The sequence below is a fragment of the Macadamia integrifolia genome, chromosome 1 (assembly GCF_013358625.1).
Source record: "Macadamia integrifolia cultivar HAES 741 chromosome 1, SCU_Mint_v3, whole genome shotgun sequence".
In the NCBI taxonomy this organism is placed as follows: domain Eukaryota; kingdom Viridiplantae; phylum Streptophyta; class Magnoliopsida; order Proteales; family Proteaceae; genus Macadamia; species Macadamia integrifolia.
Genome location: NC_056557.1, coordinates 14,179,247 through 14,179,627, shown reverse-complemented (window position 1 = coordinate 14,179,627; position 381 = coordinate 14,179,247).

The window sequence follows — 381 nt, the reverse complement described above, 5'->3', positions numbered from 1 at the left end:
TGGGAGATTGTTGGATTTATGGGCTAAATTAATTATTCGGGTTGATTAAATGGGTGAGAGTTAAATTGCATGAACCGGCTCGATCCACTCTCAAGCTTAGGGATATGCTGGCTCAACCCATTGTGGTTTAGAGTTTTGAGTGCAGGACAGTATTATAAATACTAGGTTTTGGGTCCCTACATCCATTATTCACTCTTTCCCACTTTACCACTAAAGTGAGAGAACCAAGGGGGTTTAAGGGGTTGTAGAAGATCCATAGCCAAGCCAAGAGAGCGAAAGTGGGAGTGACCAACATCAATCATCTTCAGCATACTAGGTGAAAGGTACAAATCGATCCTCCATAATTTTATTAGATTCGTGTTCTTGTTTTTCCTGTGTGGT